Here is a 23111-nt window from a genome sequence, read left to right as displayed (position 1 = left end):
GGTCTCATGTTCCTTATCCATAAAATGAGGAGCTCTAAATCCCCTTCTAACTTTAAATCAAGAAATGGCAATCACAGCAGGAAGACATCTGCAGACTCTGATTCTTTCTTGATCTCTTCCTACCTCTAAGCCAGTGGTCCTCAAACTTTTGTTCTCAATATCTTTATCTTATTAAAAATGATTGAGGATCTGTCCAAAGAGTTTTTGTTTATGTGGTTTATAGTTATAGATATTGATCACATTAAAAATAAAAACTAATTATGAATTTGTAGATTCTCTGAAAGAATTTCAGAGATTCCCAGAATGCTCTGGACCAGACTTTGAGAACCACTGCAGTCTAATCCATAGTGTCAGGACTAAACAAGTATTCATCCCAGCCCTGGGACCAAAGCTGGAAAGGGGCATCTCTTACAGCTGTGTCCCTCTTCCCCTGGTCTCTATTCCCTCTATTTCAGGTGTTTGAGGTCCTACTTTCGCTCTGGGACAGATCTAAATAACTACAGAAGCAGGGGAAAGTGAGGGATGGGGAGCCTTCCTGCCACAGCAGGGCCTTGGAAAAGGTGAGCTGGGTACTGGTCAAAGGCATGCAACCTGGAGGAGAGGCGGGCATGTAGGAGGTCTGCTTTATGGGACTATTGGAGGAACGCTTATGATCCTAATGCCAGAAAATCCCACTCTCCACAGCCTTTGAGAAACACAATTTTGAATTGATTCTCTACCTGTTGCTCAAGGATGAACAGAGGCTTTGGCCCAGCCAGACTTGATTGCCTGACTTTTCCCTTCCTGGAGAAAGTTTTAATTCATCTTCCAAGCTGTGGCAACAGGATCAGTGAACCATAAGGTCTTCAGGGATTCTCTGAAGATGACCCTGGCCCTCCAGAAAGCCAGAGCCATATTTCCTAAAGAAGACTCTAAATGCTCAGAATAATGGGATATCAGAGTTGGGAGGGAACTTAGAACAGGGGATGTCAGAGCTGGGTGGGAGCTTAGAACAGGGGATGTCAGAGCTGGGTGGGAGCTTAGAACAGGTTATATCAGGGCTGGGAGGGAGCTTAGAACGAGGAATGTCGAGGCTGGGAGAGGGCTTAGAACAGGAGGTGTCAGGGCTGGGAGAGAGTTAAAACAGGGAATGGGCAGATCTTTTATACATTTTATGGGAAAACATGAGCAAGAATCACATGAGATGAGGAGCTCTACAGCAGTGGAGGGAGCAGCCACACTAAGGACACCACAGATTGTCTAAGTGGACAACAATCTGCTTTTCTTGTTTGTGATGGTCTATCTTCTCTGCTAGATTGGAAGCAATCTGGAGGCAGGGTCAATATCTTCATTCTTGGTTTCCTTCCATTCTTGCTTTCCTTGCCCATACTTAGTTAATGATTAATTGATGAATGACTGACCTACAGCTAAATTGACAACAGTGCCCATCTTGGTACCCTGACCACAGCAAATGCTTCATGAATATTTGCTGGTTTAGCAATAAGAGGGAGCTCAGGAGCCATCCTACCCAACTCCCTCATTTTGTAGATGACAAAGCCTGGGCTGAGGAAGATGAGTGAGTGGCTCAGAGTCAGAGAGAGGTGGGGATTGGAACACAGGTCCTGTATGCTTGACATAATTGGTATTAATAATTGGTATATTATTATTATTATTCCTCTAGTTATTGAACTTGACATAATTGGTATATAACACATCCTGAAATCTATTAAAATATAAAAACATACATATCAAACAATCAATAAACAATATTTAAACACCTACTATGTGCCAGGCACTGCGATTAGTGCTGGGTATACAAAAAGAGACAAAACACAATCCTTCTCTTCAAGAAGCTTACAATTAAACTGGAGAGATAACAGACAAACAACTAGGTCCAGATCAGCTTTATATAGGATAAGTAGGAAATAATTAACACAGAGAAGCCCTTAGAAAAAAGAGGAGTTGGGAAAGGCTTTAAGTGGTACATTGTTAAAATAGGATAGACAGACTTTTAGGTGAGGAAAGGGAAGTCAAGGACTGATCCCATTACTGTTCTGGGCAGTGAAGATCACGCAGGCCATGAAGCGAAATCGTATTATTATGGAAATTTAACAAATTGTAGCTGCCAGGTTTTCAAGGTAGTCAGCAAAATGTTGTGCTTTTACAACTCCCGCCATAATGTTAACCTGCCAGGAAATCACTACCAGCACCATGTACAGCAAGTTATCTTAGACTTTTTCCACTTGGGAGCGCTTTTCACCTGAGAAATTTCTCCATGATCCAAGGTATATAAAATAGATAGAAAAACCAAAATTTCCTGCTAATAAATCATTTCATGACCCTCAGATTCAGTTATGAGACCCCAGATGGGCTTGAGAACGACAGTTTAAGGACATGGGATCTACGCTATAGTCAAATGCACTGGGTTCGGAGCCAGGCGCCTCATTTTGGATCTGGCTCTGCTATCCACTCCATGCGTGAGCCTCAGGTTTCTTTTCTGTTTTAGGCTCCCTCTAGTTTTAGTTCTGTGACCCCCTGTGGAACTCTGAGAAAGCCGAACAGAACTCCGTCGGCCATATATCATTTTTCCATTGGTGGCCATGATGAGATTGAATCCAATGGTTGCCAAGTGAGTTAACCCCATTATCTGAACCTTTCCTTTGGAGAACAAAGGTTTGGACCATAACTCATCGGACTGTTCCACGCTTTCTTTACGGCATTTATTTCAGTATCATTTGGAGATAAATTCACATTATAGCTGTTTTATCGCCCATCTTTACTCAGCTGGCTTGAGGTGAAAGGTTATACTACTTATCAGTTGAACTCGATGAAATTATTTCAATGTGAGTTTAAAGACAATTGTTCCCAACTGGACTATGAATTCTACTGAGGTTAAGTCTGCTCTCTTCGTCCGCCCTTCCTGGACATTCCCTACTGTGTATGGAAAAATAGTCTCCACACAATAGGCCCTCCACAGAGCCATGAGCTTTGGCCTGGAGACAATCGAGAGCCTGACAGAGAGACAGGATAGTGCTGAGTACTGAGTTTAAAGTCACAAAAACTTGAATTCAAAACTTGCCTCAGACACTAAGGAGTTAAGTGACTTGGACAAGATCACTTTTCCTCTTAATGAGCTGATTCAAGGTGATTCCAATAGACTTGGGCTCACAATATGAGACTGAATGTGGATCAAAGCTTAATATTGTCACTTTTTTTTTGTTTTTGCTGTTTGTTTTTTAAATCTCATGTTTCCCCCCTTTATGATCTTATTTTTCTTGTGCAATATGATGAATATGGAAATATATTTAGAAGAATTGCACGTGCTTAACCTATATTGGATTGCTTCCTGTCTTGGAGAGGGGGGAGAGTGGAGAGAGGGAAAAAAATTTGGAAGACAAGGTTTTAGTGAATGTTGAAAACTATCTTTGCATTTATTTGGAAAAATAGAAAGCTACTAAAATAAAAAAAATCACTCCTCTTTAGGCCTCAGTTTACTCCTCTGTAAAGTGGGAGGGCTGGACTAAATGGTTTCTGAGGTCCCTTCTATTTTAAAATTAGGATTTTATGATACAAGTCACATTCCCTTCCCGGTCCTCAGTTTCCACATCTGCAAAAGGGGAATAAAAATACTGGGTTGTCGTGAGGCTTTTCATAAGATAAATATCTGTTGGGTACTTGGCAAACTTCAGAGAGCTATATAATAATAATATTTATGATAACAACTCATATTTCCATAATGTTTTAATGTTTGCAAAACACTTTGTATATGTTATCTTATTCCATCCTAACAACTACCCTAGGAGATAGGTGCTATTATTATTCCTTTTATATAGATGAAGAAACTGAATTTGTCAAAGGTAGAATGATTTAGAATCATGGATTTATAGCTAGAAGGAGTTGTAAAAGTTTCAAGCTCTTTCATATTACAAGTGAGGAACCTGTGGCCCAGAGAGAAGTGACTAGCCCAGGATCACATGCATCATAGGGAATCTCAATCCAGCGATGAGAGAGATCTCAAAAGCCATCCCATTCAACTCCCTCATTTTATAGGTGAGGAAGCCTGAATTTAGGAAGATGAGTGAGTAGCCCAGAGGCACTGAGAGACACAGGACCTCTGATAACCCATGGACCCAAATCCCTCTCATCAATAAAACAAGAGGATTAAACAAAAACACTTCCAATCTTTCAACTACTTTCTTTGCCTCCTTTATCAGTAACAAAATAACCCGATGACCAAAAGTTCTGGTGGTGATGAGGAACAGAAAATGGGAAAATGGGGTGGGGGGAATATTCAGGTGGATTCTCACTTAATAATGATGAGATTCAAGTGGTGAAATTATAATTACTTGTCACTAGATTTTAAAAAAAATGTATCCCAAATGAACCAAAATTGCTGAAGAAACCATATTTTGGAAATAAATTTCTGACAGTTCAAAAAATCACCATTACAATAATTCTTAAAAGCAAGAGGTCTGTGTGAAATTTCTGATTCATCCCGAGACCAGATGATTTTTGCTAATTATTTTGCAGAGCAAAAACTGAAGGCTTTGCGTTTTTACAATGCAATATACATTCATTGTGAATTCATTTATTCACTTAACAAATACTTTTTGAACATCAACTAACGGGCGAGTTCTTATAACTGATGAGCTTTGTGGGAAAGGGAGACAGAAAGAGATGGAGGCAGAGTTTTCATTAAGCTACATTTCTTGGGTCACAAATTATTTTCAGATTTTTTTTTTATTTTTTATTTTTTTTGCTGAGGCAATTTGAAATTAAGTGACTTGCCCAGGGTCACACAGGTAGGAAGTGTTAAGTGTCTGAGGTCAGATTTGAACTCAGGTCCACCTGACTTCAGGGCTGGTGCTCTATCCATTGCACCACCTAGCTGCCCCCTATTTTCAGATATCTGAAATGTTCTTGGATCTCTAAGGACCACTGGATCTTGCCATCTGCCCCGCTGCTGCATCCTCCTGGATATAGTATATCTCCCTATTAGAATGCTAGTGTTTTGACAGCAAGGTCTGTTCCCAATGCTTAACTCAAGCACTGGGAACATAGTAAGCAGTTAATAAATACGTTTTCATTCTTTCACTTCCTCAAATGACATTTAGATAGCATTTTAAGGTCTGCAATATACTTTTTTTTTTTGCAGTAACTTATAAACTCCATTTTATAGGTGAGGAAGCTGAAGCTCTGAGATGCTACATGACTTCCCCCTCACAGCCAAACAGTTAGAAGAAATATTGGAGTTGGGATTCAAACTCAGATCATCTTAATTTCAAATTCAGGGCTCTTCTCACTATTCTATACTCCTCTGCCAACTAACTGAGAATATTCTGGTTTTCAGGCCTGCCAGTCTGAAACCTTGCAAAGGAACAGACGTCACTCCTTCTCCGGCTCACTGAAACAATAAATAATTCATTCTGGGATAAAAAGAAATACAAGGTTCAGAGTGCCTCAAGGCCCTACCGTGGGAATCTTACTATAACATGAGATTAGATAAGCCGGACTCCATCTTTAAGGGGCTGGAGGAACAGTGAGGAACATTTGTTTTTGGTTCTGCCTCATAAAAATCAAGGGGTCCAAACTGAGTTAGAAAATTTATTATTGGAGAAATGATTCTCCCCTTCTCGACTTGCATTTTTATGGCCTTTCTAACCCTCTTGAGGATCTCAGGAGTATTTAATCATCCTCGTGAAGAAAGTGATAGTAAATATTTTTATTCCTATTTTACAGATAGGAAAGTTGAGGTAGGATAAGCACTTATTAACTACCTACCACGTGTCAAGCACTGTATTGGGGGTCTTGGGGGATATAAACATAGAAATAAGACAAATTTATATTCTACTGGTGGGGGCACCCAACATGTCTACAGAGCAATAAAACCAGAGCACCCACAAAGTCATTTCAAGAGAAGGAGAGTTCTACTTACTGAGGGGCCTCAGGAAAGGGCTTGTGGGGAAGATCACACATGAGCTCTGGTTGGAAGCAGAGATGAGGAGGGGGTGGGACCTGCAGCACAGGAGGCAGCCTGGATTGGGGGCAACTGGAGGGGGGGAGAGAGTAGCAAAATCTTGCCAGTGCAGAGAGCTAGTCATTACTGAAGTGCCTGTTTCTGCCGCATTATCGGGGCCAAAAGTAGGGCAGGCAAGCATCTTTCAGAGCCAGTGGACACAGGTGTATCTGGGAAGATGTGAGGAGCAAAAAAGGGGGGAGATGGGAAGGGGACCCATGCAAGGACAGGTTCTGGGGGCAGAGGGTCTCTCAGCTTATTTTACAGATGAGGAAACTAAGGGACTTACCCAGGATCACACAGCTAGTGAGTGTCAGAGGCCGGATTTAACTCAGGAACAGGAGGGTTTTTTGACTCCAGACATGGGCACCTAGCTCAGATGCTACCTCCAGCACAATCTTTGTTGTTGCTGGTCTGAGCTCTCCCCCTTGGGTTCCAAAGTACTTTGTCATTATTTTGGAGAACTCTCAAGTCCCAGAGTCCCACATCCATTGTGTGAACCAGGGAGCTCCCAGAATTGGAAGAGACCTCAGAGGGCATTTAATCCAACCTCCCTATGTTACTGCAGGGGAAACTGAGTCCTAGAGAAATTAAATGACTAATATGGTTAATGATGATCCCAAATCACCTGAGTTCAAGTGCAGTAATCTTTCTTCTGTCAATCATTATTCTATTTTAGAAGGAGATGAGAAAGAAGGGACTGTGGATTGCTGGAACAATGCCCCACTGTATAAAGGAAAGCACCTGACTCTGGAATCAGAGGGCCTGGATTTGCATCCCATTACCTGTGTGACATTAGAAGTTCCCCTCTCTGGGCTTCTGTAAAATGGGGGCAGGAGGGTTAGACTCAGTGACCTCTGAATCTCCTCCCAGTGTTAACTCTACTATTAAAGGATCTTAAAGCTTTTTTGGTACATAATCTCTTTGCTCTTCACCCGTCCTCTCTGCAGGAAAACGAAGGTTGGAGCTGTTGGAGGAAAGCCCAGAGGAGGGGCTCGGGGCCCAGAGCTGCTGACAGTAGGACGTGCTGAGCTCATGCTCTGCTGCTCTGGGCATTGGACCATGAGCCTCATCACAGCCCACTACGCTGACCCAGAAAGCAGCCGCCACTCTGTCCCCCCTGCAAAGAGCAGTTACGGTCCCATTTTCTTGGATTGAAATTCACTTGGACAATCGAAAGAGCAAAAAGACCCGATAAACAGGTTTCCCAATTTGTTCCCATCATCTATAAATACCTGGGAAAGATTGCCTCCCTGGCCAAGTGGAGCCTGTGAGGCTGCTCTGGCTGATGGCCCTGATGGAGAGCAGACAAAAAAGTGGGAAAGAAAGGAGGGAGTGGGGATGGAGAGAGGCCGGGTGTGGGCTGGGATCTGGGCAAGACTGCTGCATTTGGGCTGACCTATGGAACTGGAGCCTAGTTCTCTTACCAAGTTATTGTGAAATGCAGGAGAGATCTGATAGAAATGAAATGCCTCTGGGCTTTTTAAAGAGCAGCTAAAAATGTCCATTTCTCAAGGCCTACAATGATATAAATGGGAAGAGTACAAAAAGAGAGGGAGTGGAGTAAATAATGACAATGGCCAATCGACCCCCAATAAGAGATGAGGAACACGTACCTCCCTCCTTTCCTTGGAGAGGTGAGAGACGCTGGGTACAGAATATGGCAGAGCTGTGATCCCTGTGCTGCCTCGTTCTGCTTAACTACATTTCTTGGTCACCGAGGAGGGCTTATTGGATGGGGCGCCCTTGGAGAGGGGGGCATTATATCCAATTTGATTGTAATAGAAAAGAAACATTAATATAAAGAGATTTGGGTTTTAATTTTTTGAAGAAAGAGTTTGTGAATGTCCAATAATACTTGTGATGAGTGCTTAAAAAAAATCTTTAATACATTAAAGTTTAAAGAATGGACAATGGAGAGGAGTGGCCAGGCTACAGAGCCCCTTTACTGGAATTAACTCTTTATGGGAACTCAGTAACTCCATTTAGTGACTAGATTACTCAGGGAGGTGAGGAAGGCCTGGGTTCATTTTTAGCCTATGATGATAAGTAAATGTGTGAGTTGGGAGATTCCATTTCACTCTCTGAGCTGGGGTGCCTCCTCTGGGTGCTGATGGACTTCATCATAGCCCATTGAAATCCAACCCTTGTGAGACTCAGAGAGAAAACTAGGTCAGGTGTGGAGCAAACCTTAAAGCCCTGTTGATATCATGGGATCATGGTTCTAGGCACACAGTAAGCACTTAATGCTTTTTTTATTCATTCATTCACTCGTCTAGAGTTGTTAGGGGAACTCAGAGGTCAATAAGTTCAATAGACGTATTTTACAGATAAGGAAACTGAGGCAGAAAGCAATTCAGTGACTTTTTCAGGGTCATACAGCTAATAAATATCTAATGCAGGATTTGAACCCCAAATCTATTTGATTCCAGTTCCAGCACCTTATCTGCTATAACACATTAACTGCTATTATTGCTGTCATTATTGAAACTAAGTCCCTCCATAGAAATGAAAGAAGCCAGAGCGGCTCACAGCTTGAATCTCAACATTTCTCTACTCTGGGTGCTGACCAATCTCAGAAGGGCCTCTAGAGCATTTGCATGACATTAACGAGGCTGGCTTTTAATAATGGAAAATTAAACGGATGGTTATGTGTCCTTCAGAGAGAGTCACCTCTGCCAAGGAAAGCAGCTATTTAGGCCCCTAACATATGACTAATCGTGTTGTTTATTTTCATGTTAGGCAGAGAATGATCTGGGGGCAAAAATAAAAGTTCAGGATATGTTTGTCAGTAGCAGAGCTGAGGGGGCAAAATTGGGGAGAACTATTTGGCGTGGTATGGGGGGAGGGAGGGAAGGAGAGAAAAATAGAGAAAGGGAAGGTAAAAGGAAAGAGAAATAGAGACAAAGGAAGGAAGGAAAAAAGGAAGAAAGGAAGGAGGGAAGAGAAAAAGAAAGAGAAGAAGTAAGAAAGAAAGGAAGGAAGAGAAAGAGAAAAAGAAAGAGAAGAAGTAAGAAAGAAAGGAAGGAAGAGAAAGAGAAAAAGGAAGAAAAATAAGGAAGGACAAAAGAGAGCAAGAGAAAAAGTGAAAGAAAAAAGACAGAAAGGGAGAAAAGAAAAAGAGAAAAAGAAAGAAAAGAAAGGGAAAGAGAAAAAGTAAAAGAGAAGGAAAGATGGAAGTAAAAAAGCAAAAAACAAAAGAAGGGAGAGAAGAAAGAGGAAGGAAGGAAGGAAAAAAGGAAGAAAGAAAAAGAGAGAAGAAATAAGAGAGAAAGGAAGAAAGAAAAAGAGGAAGGAAGAAGAGAAGGAAGAACAAAAGAGTGAAAGAAAGACAGAAGGGGAAAGAGAAAAAGTAAAAGAGAAGGAAAGAAAGTCAGATGTAAAAAAGAAGGAAAGAAGAAACAAAGGAAAAGAGGGAAGGAGAAGAAAGGAAGGGAGAGAGAAAGAGAGAAAGGAATAAAGAAAGGATAAAAGAAAGCAAGAGAAAAGAGAGGAAGGGAAAGAGAAAAAGTAAAAGAGAAGGAACGGCAGAAGTAAAAAAGAAAAGAAGGAAAGAAGAAACAAAGGAAGAGAGGGAAGGAGAAAAGGAAGAAAGGAAGGAAGAGAAAGAGAAAAAGGAAGAAAAGAAGAAAAATAAGGAAGGACAAAAGAACAAGAAAAAAAGAGTGAAAAAGAGGAAGGACGGGAAAGAGACAAAAATAAAAAAAGAAAAGAAGGGAGGAAGAAAGGAAAAAATGAAGAAGGGAAGGAAGGAAGCAAGCAAGCAAGCATCTGAGTGGCATATAATAGGGTCCTGAGAAAGGAACTAGGATTTGAGATTTATCACATGAATCAGACACTTGATATGGACACTTAATACTCCCATATCAATTACTGGACTAGCAAAACACCTAGCAAATTGAATTTTTTCAATTAAAATTTGAATCCCAGCTCTGAGTTTTCCTCTTTGTGTGATTCTGGGCAGATCACCTTTGTGGGCCTCAGTTTCCCCACCTGTAAAATGAGCTGCTTGGACTAGAAAACGCCTCCAGTTCTAGGATCCCTGACCCCTCAGTCAGAAGCAGCTTGCCACAGCCTCTGGAGAGCCTGCCTCGGAGGACCTGGGAATCCTGTCCCCTGAGCTGCCATATTGGCTGAAGTTCACTCTCAGAGTGTCCTTGATCACTCTCAGAGATTACCAGTTACCAGAATGCTGCTGGTCTGCTTTGGCAGAGGAAGGTTCTACAATGGGAGTTTCCCAGAGTGATAAAAAAAAAAACCCTCTAAAAACCAAACAAACTCTAACCAGAAAACCACGACCAGACTACTGTGCTCTGTGGAATGCTTGTTCCAGGAAGAGACACTTTCCCAAGGCTCTGGAGCAGTTTTAAAAAGGACTTTTTCTGTGGGATTTGGTCCTGATTACTTTTCATCAGGTGACCTACAATTGGAGGCCATGGGCAGAACCTAATTAAACCTCGGGCTTCCTGAGAGGCTGGTATAGGAGCTGAGAACAGGATGCTCTCTCTGGACTTCAGTTTCCTCCTTTTTAAAATAATAATTTGGACCAGACCAGGGGTTTTGAATCTCTGTCTTGGAGCCCTGTGGCAGTCAGGCTGGCAAAGCTACTAGAACTCTTCCTTCTTAGAATCATATTTGTAAATCATTGAAGGAAATGTTTAATTTCTATTTGAAGTTAGTCAAAATAACAATGTCATTTTCCCCATCCAAGCTCAAGGATCCCCCGGTTAAGAATCCTGGATGAGATGATTTCTAAGGCTCAAAATGACCAATAACTCCAGTATCTTTGCCAAAAAAATGTCAAAAGCAGTCATCAAGAGTTGGACAAGAATAAAATAATTGAACAAAAAGGGTCCCTTCCAGCTGTTCCTTTGAAGGGGTACAGTGGATAATCAGGAATACCTAAATTCAAATCCAATTTCAGATCATTTATTAGCTGTATGACTGTGGGCAAGGAAGGGAAGGAGAAAAGAAAAAAGAAAGGAAGGAGGGAAGAGAAAAAGAAAGAGAAGTAAGAAAGAAAGGAAGGAAGAAAAGGAAGAAGGAAAGAAGAAAAGAAGAAAAAAAGGAAGAAAAATAAAGGAAGGACAAAAGAGAGCAAGAGAAAAAGTGAAAGAAAAAAGACAGGAAGGGAGAAAGAAAAAGAGAAAAAGAAAAAAAAAGAGAAAGAGAAAAAGTAAGGAAGGAGGGAAGTGCTAAGGGGTGCTGCAGTGGATAGAGTGCCATTTTCCTGACTTTAAATTTGTTTGTCTAGGTTTCCTCATCTATAAAATGGGGTTAATAATAACACTCACAAGGTCGTTGTGAGGATCTGATGAGATTACTGATTGTAGGGACAGTTAGATGGCCTAATGGATAGAGCACTGGCCCTGGTGTCAGGAGGACCTGAGTTCAAATCTGCCCTCAGACACTAAAGACAGCTGTGTGACCCTAGGCAAGTTACTTAACCCCAATTGCCACAAAAAAGAAAAGAAAAAAGAATTTAAGGAAAAAAGAATAATTGTAAAGTGATTCATATGCTAATTAGCCTGGTACATAGGCTAATCTGTATAAATATGAGGTATTAATTATTATGGGTGCCTAGGGGGTGCTGCAGTGGATAGAGTGCCATTTTCCTGACTTTAAATCTGGGCTCATAGACTAGCTGTGTGACAACCCTGTCTGCCTCCGGTTCCTGGAGAAGGAAATTACAAACTGTCTTTGCCAAGAAAACCCTAAATGGGATTTTCTAAATGAAAAAAAAAAATGACTGAATAGAACCAGCACTAGCTACTAAATCTGATCTGCTCAATTAAAAATCAATAAGCATTAATTAAGCACCCACTGTATACCAGAGACTGTGTTAGGGACTAGGCTACCAAGGCAAAAAACAAAAGCAGTCCTGCCCAAGAAGATTTCGCTCTGTCGCAGAGTTGGGATCATCCTGCCTTCCTCTTACCTTCCCATGGGCTTAAGATATGTAGCTGTAAAAGCATCAACAGTAATATTCAAATGACAAAATTAATACCTTTTATCCTTCTGCTTTTCTGTTCAAGTGTTTTCCTTTTTATTCTTTGAAAGATTTCTTTCTCTTTCCTTTTTTTATTTTTACAAAAAGCACATTAGGATGGGAGGCACCTCCTTATTATTTACTGTACGCCTGTGGAGTGCTCAGCCTTCCATTGCTAACATTTCCATATAAAGTCCAAGATAAAAAAGAAAGACCATAAATAAACCATCTTTCCATTGTTCCATTAAGCCCGCAAAGCTTGAGGGGGAGTTGGAAGGAAAATGTAATAAAGGGAAAAGATTATTTATGACCAATTGATCAATTAGGCAGGCTTTTCATTGGAGAAAGCAAGAGGCAGAACCAATTTCGGAAGGCCTTTGTAGGGAACAAATAAAGGTGGGATGGATGCTCATTATTTTTTAGCTCTCCCGAGGAGCAGAAATCCAGAGATTTCTCTGTCTGGTTAATCCAGCAGATGGCAAAGTGTTTGGCAGGGTAGGAGAGTAACAGAGACGGCCCTTTGGGGAGGCCCCTCAGGGAGCACTGTTTTAGCAACCTTCTATTTTAGTCATTTAGTTAGTATTTATTAAGCACTAATTGGGGACAAGATCATGCGAACATTCTGAGAATGCAAAAACAAAAGGAAAAAGGAAAAAAGAAACGATTCCTGCCCTCCGTAAGGCTTACTTTCTGCTTGGAGGGAGGGGACACGCCATTTATTCGGAGATGGTTATGATGAAAAATCTTACACTGGGCAATTATCGGGGGAGAGAGTGCTCATAACCGGAGGAATTAGGAAGAGCCTTTTATAAGACACAGCCCAACTGAGCTACTTGTCAAAAGGAGTCATGGATTCTCCCTGTGAGGAAGGAGTGCTCTCCAGACATGAGTGGAGAGCGTGCAAAGGCACGGAGGAGGGAGATAAAGCATCGACTAGGAGCCAGCCATAATAATAACAGCAATAAGGACAGATGATATTTTTATAGTGTTGTAAGTTTTACAAAGCACTTTCCTTACAGCTTTATGAGATCGATGATAGACTGTTAGACCCAGAAGGAAGACCTGGGTACAAATATTGCCTAATTCCTCTGGAGAGGACCCCAGTGGGATGTCTAGTCCAATCCCAACACTTTATGGATGATGGAATTGGGACTCTGGGAAATGAAGTAATTTGTCCAACATCACAGAGATCACAGAGCTGAGACTCTCACCCCGCATCCCACACTTCCTCCAATGAACCACTCTCTCTGACAGTGGTCATGTGTGAGCTCTGAAAGTTACTGAAAAACGAGTCCCCCGGTCCTACTCGTCCATAATTCTTTTGCATTTCCCCATTTTATAACATTATGCTTGAAGTCTCTCCTACTGCGTCCTCCTCTCTGACTCAGTGTAAATCTAATAAAGTTGATGATGAGAACTGGCTGTGGAGGGAGGTTAGATCCTGCTGTGTAATACACCCAACCGGGCCCAGTCACACGGAATCCACAGTGCGGCAGCCCACGGCAGATGGCCTGGGACAAAGCTCCCCAGAACCTCCGCCGTTTATTCTCCACTGGCTCCTTTCCCAGTTCAGGTTTTTGGCCCAATTTCTGGTCTCAACCTGGGTCAAGGTCACTTGTCACTATGGACTCCCGGTGGTCCCACACATGCTAGGTGCTCAACAAATGCTGCTTCTGATACTGCTGATCAAAGGTGGAATGGAATTCAAAAACACAATCATTCCTGTAGATGGCTGCTTGGTGACTCAGGGGATGGAGCCCAGGGCCTGAAGTAAGGCAATCCCTAAGTTCAAATCCTGCCTTAGACACTTATCAGACCCTGGACAATTCACTCTTTCTGCCTCAGTTTCCTCATCTGTCAAATGGAGATGATAATAATATCACCGGCCTCCCAGGGGGTTGTAAGAATCAAATGAGATTGTATTTAGAGAGTATTTTATAAGCCTACATAAATATTAACTATATTATTATTTCTGTGTTACCTTTTTTTTTTAAACAGGATAGATTTAGAATAGTTATATTATTATTTCTGTGTTACCTTTTTTTTTTTTTAAACAGGATAGATTTAGAATCGATTTATTTACTCAGCTAATGGAAAAAGTACAAGGATTGTGACTTGGGAAACCCAGATACTAGTGTTTGCCATTGATCTACCGTGTGCTTTTAGGCCCTCAGTTTCCCCATTTGTAAAATTCGAAGATTAGACTAGATAATATCAAAAGTCCTTTTCTCCTCCAGAATTCAGTCTATTGCTTTTGTGATTTTCTTACTTATCTTATTACCTATATAAAAGATGCACACAAACATATAAATGTGAATGTTTATAAACATGTGCATGCAAATATGCCATATATACAATGTATACACAAATGCACATACAACTTACATGTGTATATATACACATGTACATGATAACACTGCACAAATACAGAGTGCACAACACACAATACATGTATGCCATACACAATGTATGTAACACACATGGAAATACACACAGCATATAGATATGGACATATATATACGTGCATGCACATAAACACATACATATATTTGCAAAAGTAGGAACAAAAAGGGAGAGAAAGAAGGGGAGACTTAGAGTCAAAGATCAGCATGGTCCAATGGAAGGATCACGCAAGGCTCTGAGTTCAAGTTTCCCACTCTGATGCTACTGGCTTGGAGCACCACGTGTGGGCTGTTCAGTTTACTGGACTTCATTTGCTACTTCAGTAAAATAAGACAATCCCAAGGTCCGTTCCAGCCCTACCCCTCCAAGTCCACCTTTTGACTCGAGTTCAAATTCTGGCTCTTACTCCCTGCGTGATCTAAGGGCGGTGACAACTTCTCTGGGTTTCATTTCCTCCCTGTAAAATTAGGAGATTGTGACATGCAAGGCCCTTTTCCAGCTGTAAGTCTCTGCTCTTATATTTTAAATTTAGATTTTGATTAGATATTTTAAATACTTCTTATTCGAAATAAGATATAAAATCTTACCTTTGTCCACTTTTCATTTCTCTCATTATAACTAGCTTGGCTCAGCCCCCGTCTCTCTTGCCTAAAATACTGTACTCAGCTCCCAGTTGCTCTTCCTGCTTATATACACACACAATATAAACATGTACTATATACTGCATTTCTGGACTAGATCAAAAATGTATGTTCTATAGAATACACATAATATATCATATATATCATGACATATAACATGCACTTGCATTTTTAATTAATTACATTTATGTTAATATATTAAACAATATAAATATATGTGATATTATAATTCATTTCTATGCTAAATATAAAATATATATTGTAATTGCTAAGTATAAAATGTACATTTTAATATAACAAACATATATGAGAAATTGAATATACATTGCATATCATATGTAACATATATATTGTTCATATATTACACAAGTAATGGTAATATATGATATACTGTATTTCTGTACTAGATATAAAATAGATACTAGGTATAACATAATATAATAGATTGTATATTGTATATATTATATGACACACATATATTGTTCATGTTACACAAATATATACAGTAATATGTGATATACTATATTTCCACAAGATATAAAATGCATATTGCAATATAACTCATGTAATAGATTGTATATACATGACATTTATATATAACATGTATATGTGTTCACATATACAAACAATGTAAATGTGTATTATATACTGTATTTCTATTCTAGATATAAAATGCATATATAACACATCATTACATATCATATGTGATATATGTTCTACATGTTATATATATAATAAATTATATACTGCATTTCTATACTAGATATGAATACATTATAGATATGATATATGCATTATATAATACAGTCACATAAATGATACAGAAATTATGTTTATACTGCATGTGTTACACAATGTTTTATATTATAATGCTACATGTTCTACATGTCATATATAATAGAAATATATGATATACTGTATTTCTATGCTAGATATGGATACATTACAGATATATATGCTTTATGTAACATAGTTATATAAATGATATAGAAACTATATTTATATTACATATATTTTATGTGTGCTTCTTCATGTTTATGTTGCCTCTTCTCCTGAAAGCAGGGCTGTTTCTTTTCTATTTTTTTTTTTTAATTTTTAGGGCTGTTTCTTTTTTGATCTCCACATTCCTAGGACTTAGCACACGTCTAGTACATAGTAGGTGCCTAATAAATGCTTGTAGATTGACTGATTTCCCCTTCTCTACACTACCAGGCCCTTCCTATTCCACCCAACATCTGGGGGCTTTCCTTTTCCTCCCACCCATTTCTCTCTGCTACAAGACCTTCCCTTCCTTTGCTGCCTGACTTTCAAACTAGGCTCTTGAAGCTTTCCGATCCCCCCAAATTGACGTCTCTTCCCATTTCTCCTCCCTCTTTTTGGGTTCCTCTCCTCTGCCATTATCTCATCTCATCTCTTGTTCTTATCTCCTCTGTACACTTTTACTGGCAGCGTGATCATGAACACCCCCAGATCAGCTCCAGAGCGTTATCTGTTCTTGTGACTCGGAGGGCCTGCTACCACGTCTTGCTTATGGTGGGTTTTTAATACATTTCTGCCCATGGAATTGAAGTTTTTTTTTTTAATTCCCTTCCATCTTGATGATGACTCCTGCAAGCTTACAGAAACAATGCCCTATGAACACAGGAAAAGACACGTTCTTTTAAGGTCTGTGCAAAAAGAAAGCAAAGTTAGACCTTTGGGGATTTGATTTTTGTTGCTGTTTGGGAGCCTGTAACTTTTGAACAAGGTGAGCCCCTAGGAGACTGTCTGAATGCTTCCAACCTTTCATGGAGGCTTCGGAGCTGGGACTGGCAGGAGGTGCAAATTCCCATGGAGAGCTCTTGGTAAAAGCTAAGAAAACATTTCTTAAATTTGAAGATTTATGGAAATCTCCCAATTCAGGGGAGGAAAACATTGCTGCTCTGCAGTAGCTTGGGTTCTAGCTTAGAATTAAGGACCTGGGTTCATATCCCATCTCTGTCACTAATACCTATAGGCAGAACATTCTCCTGGGAGAATTCAATTTTCTTATTGGTATAGAAGAGATTGGATTGGATGACTCCTAAGGGTCTCTACATCTATAAGTGAGTGACACACACATTTACTGATTAAACGCTAAGGTCTTCTACATCTGTAAGTGATGATACACATACATCTATTGATTGGGCTATCACTTATCAATCAATCAAAATGTATGTGTTGGCTAATTTTCATGGGAACTCCAAGTGAGTAAATTCCCTCCACCAAAAGTTTCTGCTTGGCTATTTAGCGTCTGAGTTACTTAGGGCCACCGAGAAGTGTCGGCAGGAGTACTTGTCCTTTCCACTGAGCTACCTGGCTTTGTGAGTCTGCTGCAGGTTGGGATGAATTCTACATCCCACGAGCAATAATGCTTCCCAGAGCAGGTTATCTTCTCTGGGAATATAGAGGGAAATTGGATTTTATTCAGCTCTTCTGAAGGTTAGGGAAGCAAAGAGATGCCCAATGTTGAAAAGAAGGTAAATTTTGGCAAATCTGGGAACAAACCATCCTTGGGTGGTAGAGAAAATGAACAAATGAATGAATTAACAAGGACACGATGTTGCAACCTCATGATGTATTTTTGTCCTGGGATGCTTCACTTCACATCAGTAAACTCATTTATTCTCCCACTCTATCAGCCAGGTAGCCTCAGAGTAATTAAGGCAGAGAAAAGGATTTTCATTAAGACAGAAAGTGTTGATGATATTCAAAAGGTTATTGTATTAGCAGCAGAGGTTCAGGGCCCATCTGCCGCCTCCTTCCTTTTGGCAATCCTGGGTCTTTTTGTAAAGGAGCTGCTGGAGAAGTCACATAGAGAGGAATAATGGGTGGACACCTTTTGTATCATATAGTATGAACAGTGGGTGGCCTGCCTAGGGCAAACTTATAGGAGAGCACAGACAAGACTCTCGAATGGGAGGGCCAGGCAGGATCAGGTCCTAGATCTGCATCTGGAAGGGGTTTCAGTTGTCATTGAATCCAAGCCTCTCATTTTACAGAAGGAAATCACTTACCCAATGTCACTCTGATAGGAAGGAGTTAACAAAATTGAACTAAAATTCAACTAAAATTTGAACCCCCTGCCCTCTGCTTCTGAGTTTAGGGCCTTTTCCAGAGCAGCATTCTGATGCTCCTGCTGGAAGGAAGGCCCCCATCTGAGGTCACCAGATATAGTAGATTATTATGGTTTGGGGAGGATGGAGAACTATCCAATCTGGGAAAAATTAATACAATGCACATTGGGAGATTTGCCCTAGTCACTCTGAGTGACTCTCCAGGGCTCACTTGGGGGGTGGAGTTCAGAGGCATCATTTGCACTCAGGTCACCCTGGCTCTAAACCTAGTTCACTTTATCCTTTTTTTGAGCCTCAAAGCTTCAGTGAAGTTGGTAATCTGCACAGATGAAGGGATTTTTCTCAAGGGGAAACTCCCTTCATTGATCAATTTACAGGTTGTCACATAAAAGGAAAGAAAAAAAAGTTATTCTCACCTCTTTTCCCCTCTCCTCTTTCCCCTCTGTCCTGGGGGCTGCTAAGAACCTAATCCAACAATAGTAACTTGAATAAACAAAATAATGTTTTTAAGCCCTTAGCACAGCCTCTGACAAATATTTAGCTATTTTTCACTTGTGGTCAACTCTCTGTGACTCCATTTGGGGTCCTCCTGTCTGACACATGATAAGGGCTATGTACAGGATTATTCCTTTCTTGCTCTTCCTCCATCATGCTCATTATGGCTCCTATTTCTGCAGTAATTAAAGACTTTTCTACCTCCAGCAATCCTGTAAAACAAGCACCACCATCTCTCTTTATAGGCTGAATTTCAGAAAGGTTAAGGAACTAATCCATAATCACAAAGCCAGTAAGTGTTGGAGTTGGGATGTGAATCCAGGTGTCTGAGATTTAAATCCAATTCTCTTCCCATGATACCATGCTTTATATATATTTTTATATAATTAAGCAAGTGCTTAAGTGTAAGTAATCTCAGTAAGTAAGTAAAATAAGCTCAGGAACTCATTCTTTTTTATCTTTTAGTTCCTACTTCCCAACACAGTGCCTGGCTTATAGTAGGTGTTTAATAAATGTTTTTTGATTGATTTTGCACTTAATTTGTGTTTGCTTTTCTATGTCCATGCTATCTCCTTTATTCCTCTCCCCTCTTCTACCAATTGAATCTAAGTTTCTTGAGAATAGGTCATGGTCCATTTTTGAATCTTTGAATCTCTTAAGTCCTAGCACTTGACAGGTTCTTAATGCTTGTTGACTGACTGAATTTTTTTTTTAATATGAAGGCGAGTCTCCCCATCTCATGTATAGATTTGGGAAATCTATGAATCCAAAGGCAAAAGATACGGGACCTGATGTATCTGATACTTATTTCCTGTGACTTTAGGTAAGTTATATAACCTCTCTGTGCCCCCAGTTTTTCTTGGAGATACCTGGTGGTTCAATGGATAGAGCCCTGGACCTAGAATCAGGAACATCAGAATACAAATCTAGCTTCAGATACGTATGAGTTGTGTGATTTAGGCAAGTTATTTAACCTCAATTTCCTCAACTGTGAAATGGGAATCACGATAGCTTAGCACAGTATCTGGCACATAGTAGGTATTTATCAAGATATCAACATCATCTTATTGATGAAGAGAAAGGGTTTGGCTAGACGCCATATTGGGGTTGTTTAAAGTGGAGGTGTACTTCCGTGAAATGTACTTTCTTCCCTGTCATTTTATGGTCCCAAGGCAGATACTTACTGGAGAACCTGGAGCGGGATATGAGGAATTTTAAAGTATAAAGGGTTAAAAGTCTTCAGCGAGTCTAGGGTTTGTACATGTCATGATCTAGACTTCTCTTCTGCCTCCAAAGAGTTCCTTTCCCTTCAGTTTATCTGAGGACAGGATCATAGAACGTAGCTGGAAGGAGCCTTGGAGGTCTTCCCCTCTGTTTTTACAGGGGAGGACATCTTATCTAATCCCCTTTATTTAAAGACATCAAGATGAAGATATTAGGTGTGAAGAAGTTAATTAATTCAGTTAAGACCACACACATAATTGCCAGAGAGCATCTGACTTCATGCCTTTGGCCTCCAAATCTAGATTGCTTTCCATAATACTGTGCGGATATTACCTTCCGATTTTATTTAGATGTACACCTTTCTTCACATACATTTACTTGCATGATCTGGTCATAAAGGGCCTCATGCCAAATGTGCAAAGAGATTTTAAAAAAAAAGTCAGTGTTGTTTTTAGGACATTTGTTTAAAGCCAGTTATCAGGAAAGAAAGAACAAGGAGAATTGGAGAATGCTCATTTCCTCCGCTTGCTTCCCCAAGCTAGTCTGGCCTGGAGAAATGGCATAACTTTAGTATAGAATTGCACACTGACATCTAGAAAACTTAAAATCTAAAGAGAGAGGGCTTTTCTTGAAAAGCCCTCTCTGAGACTTATTTCCTGGGTAATCTTGGGCCTTCCTGGGTGTCAGCTTTCCTCAAAAATTAAAAGAAGGGGTTGGATATGATGGACCTCTGAGCTTTAAAACTCAGATCTCTAAAGTGGGATCTGGGATGATCACTTTGCTCTTAGGATCCTGAACATGAGCATTATTTGATTTCAGCTGAAATGTTTCAGATTCATAGTTATCAGAGATGTAAAGAATCTCTGAGATCCCTTTGTCTTGAGATCACCTAGTTATAAGGAATAAAAACTGGAATCCTTCTTAATCCAGTTCAAAAACTGGAATCCTTCTTAATCCAGTTCCACAAGCTTACTGTTTACAAGGTTTCATGCTTGACATTGGGGAGACAGAGACAAAAAGAAGAAAAGGAAAATAACTCTGACTTCAGGGAGCTTACTACTGGGAGGTGTAAGTAGAAGTGCAGAAATACGGCATTGATGAAAGGAGCAACAGAAGTCTAAACAAAGGAAGCACTGGGGACCCTGACAAGATAAAGGGATAGATTTGGAGCATGGAAGAACGTAGGAGGTCATTTGGTCCAAGTCTGTTATTTTATAGATAAAGAAATTAAGAGATAAAGTGACTTGTGTGATTTGGTCACATGGTAGTAGCAACAGAGCCAGGTTCCAAACCAAGATCACAGACTGGCTGAATTTCAAAATTGGGAAGCTCTTCCATAGTCCCCCCTACAAGTGAGCTTCCATCTAACATCTTGTGCTTTGCATCTTCTAATGACAATTTCCTAAACCAGCCAGTCCCACGTTTAGACAGCTCCGATTGTTAAGGAATCTTTCTTGACATCCAGCCTAGACTGACCTTTCTGTAACTTTCTCCTCCTAATTCCCATTGCTTATGGTTTCTGCCCCGTGGAATCAAGCAGAAGAAATCTATTCTCTCCTCATCCGACATTTCCTCCAAGTACTTGATTTAACTAAATCCAGGACAACAGGCATTTTATTCTAAGCTGAGCACTGTGCTGGGTGCTCTGCCTTTGTACTGTTGGAGAACAGGAAGGAACTTTCCATGTCCTCCATCCCCAAATCAGAGGCTCCTATATAGAGAATCTTAGAGGACATCTAGTTCAACTTCTTCACTTTGCAAATAAGGAAACTGAGACCTAGACAGGGTTATAGCTCTAGAACAAAAGGAGACTTTGGAGGCCATCCATTTAACAGACTCGATGAGATGAAATACCTTACCCAAGGTCATGATTTAAACTCTGGGTCTCCTGACTTGAAAACTAGTGCTCTATCTGCTGTCGTAGCCTTTGTACTGACCAAGGTGCCCAGAGACAGGACAATGAAATTATTCCTTACATTATCAGAGATGCCTGGGGACTTGGGGTGATTTTCAACATAGAAATTCAAATGGCACTTTAGAGTATGGGTGTGTATCTCAAATAATTTAAATGACAATTAGATGACACTTGATTTATGATTCACTTTATCCGGCGCTTTCTCATTTGTACCCTACAATAGTCTTGCCTCCAATTACAGGATCTCCTGAAATTCCATGATCTCTCGCATAAGAAAGCCTTTCTTAGAGTTGACTTTGGACAGAAAAACCTTCTTCGAGGAGTCCTTCCTTAGCTATCATATTCCAATAAATATATCAATGAACATAAGTCTTTGCAGAGCCCGGCCCAGCGGAAGCTATAAGATGGGTGTAACTGTACTTTGGTAAGACAGAAGAATTTAAACCACCCCTTGAAATTCATTTTGATGAGGTTGATTAGTATGGAAGTCATGAGAGTTACAAAATTATTGAATGCCAACAGATGATCCAATCCAAGAATCACCAAATTTCAGAGTTAAAAGGGACTTCTGTAGTTCTCTCTTTTCATCCATCTCCCCAGAGAAATCTTGAATGCTACCTACTGACTTCGTTGGCTTGCAGACCTGAAAGCACAGGAAACTCATTACCTCCCGAGGCGACACGTTCCACTTTTGGACAATTCTAATTGTGAGAAAGTTTTCCCTTGCCACTTTCTATAACTTGTCTTTTTATAATTTTGACTCACTGTTCTTGGTCCTGAGAGCGAGGTAAATACAACCCAATGAAATAATAATGACACAGCTTTCTAAAGCATCTGTGATGACTTACCTTTTCTGGAGGGTTGAGGTTGACTCTACTTCCTGGCTTGGTTCCCGTAGTCCACTTTTGCAAGGAGGGAGAGGGTGACAGTTAATGTTGCGAGGCTCTGGATTTTAGGAGTCCATACCACCTTGCTCTCTCCTCGAGCAGAACTCTAACTGAAAGCTAGCTGGCGAGTCTGCACCCCCATTGATGAGCAGAATGGGGCCCAGACTCACCCCACCCTCCCCCAAACACACATGTGCACACTTCCCCCCTCCTCTGGAGCACTGCCTGTCAACCAGGCAATCAGCATGTTAACCACACAGGAACTCACCAGTGCGATGCTTCAGGGACTTGGGTGTGCAACTCAGTTTATGTGGTTTGGTTTCCATGCTGCCAATATTGAACTGTAACATGGTTCAGAGGAGCCCCCTGGGCCCCCCTTTTTTTCTGGGTTAAGTCTGTATAGGGCTTCTCTTGAACATGAAGGTCCCATCATAACCATGTTTATTCAAGAAATGGTCACCCAAAGC

General features: G+C 40.5%; 1 protein-coding gene across 2 annotated transcripts in view; it reads right to left on the bottom strand.

Moving 5' to 3' along the window:
• The window catches only part of GRAP2 (GRB2 related adaptor protein 2), a 104094-nt gene extending 81306 nt beyond the window's left edge, over window positions 1–22788 (bottom strand). Inside the window, exon 1 of one of the 2 annotated variants that reach the window (XM_051962065.1) lies at window positions 22606–22788. The gene's annotated coding sequence lies outside the window, so the exon portion shown is untranslated. The remainder of the gene's footprint in view (window positions 1–22605) is intronic. The other variant, XM_051962063.1, reaches the window with a different exon arrangement.
• Window positions 22789–23111: the final 323 nt, after the last annotated feature.

This window comes from Antechinus flavipes, chromosome 5 (genome assembly GCF_016432865.1).
Source record: "Antechinus flavipes isolate AdamAnt ecotype Samford, QLD, Australia chromosome 5, AdamAnt_v2, whole genome shotgun sequence".
Classification (NCBI taxonomy): domain Eukaryota; kingdom Metazoa; phylum Chordata; class Mammalia; order Dasyuromorphia; family Dasyuridae; genus Antechinus; species Antechinus flavipes.
This window is presented reverse-complemented; position numbering and strand designations above follow the sequence as displayed.